The sequence below is a fragment of the Bison bison genome, unplaced genomic scaffold, assembly GCF_000754665.1.
Source record: "Bison bison bison isolate TAMUID 2011002044 unplaced genomic scaffold, Bison_UMD1.0 scf7180017864491, whole genome shotgun sequence".
In the NCBI taxonomy this organism is placed as follows: Eukaryota; Metazoa; Chordata; class Mammalia; order Artiodactyla; family Bovidae; genus Bison; species Bison bison.
In genome coordinates, this window is record NW_011495050.1 from 5993676 (window position 1) to 5994236 (window position 561).

A 561-nucleotide genomic window follows, 5' to 3' on the forward strand; every position below is an offset into this window, starting at 1 on the left:
TCCCTTTCTTCATTCCCTTCCGGTTTCTCTTCTGTTTATTCTGAAGCTACTACAGGGACATATTGGCTACACTCTCTCAGGGTTCCCTAAAAGCTTTCATTTGAAAAAAGACTTTCTCACCCAAAACCAAAAACTTTCAGAACTACTGCTCTAGTTGCTGTTATTATAATGCATGGATTTTCCATTGATAATAATTTCTCCAGTTTTTATTTTCTTTACTGAACCTTTTCCTCTTTCTACATCACTCTTCAGTCAGTTCAGTCACTCAGTCATGTCCGACTCTTTGAAACCCCATGAATTGCAGTACACCAGGCCTCCCTGTCCATCACCAACTCCTGGAGTTCACTGAGACTCACGTCCATCAAGTCAGTGATGCCATCCACCATCTCATCCTCTGTCGTCCCCTTCTCCTCCTGCCCCCAATCCCTCCCAGCATCAGAGTCTTTTCCAATGAGTCAACTCTTCGCATGAGGTGGCCAAAGTACTGGAGTTTCAGCTTCAGCATCATTCCTTCCAAAGAAATCCCAGGGCTGATCTCCTTCAGAATGGACTGGTTGGATC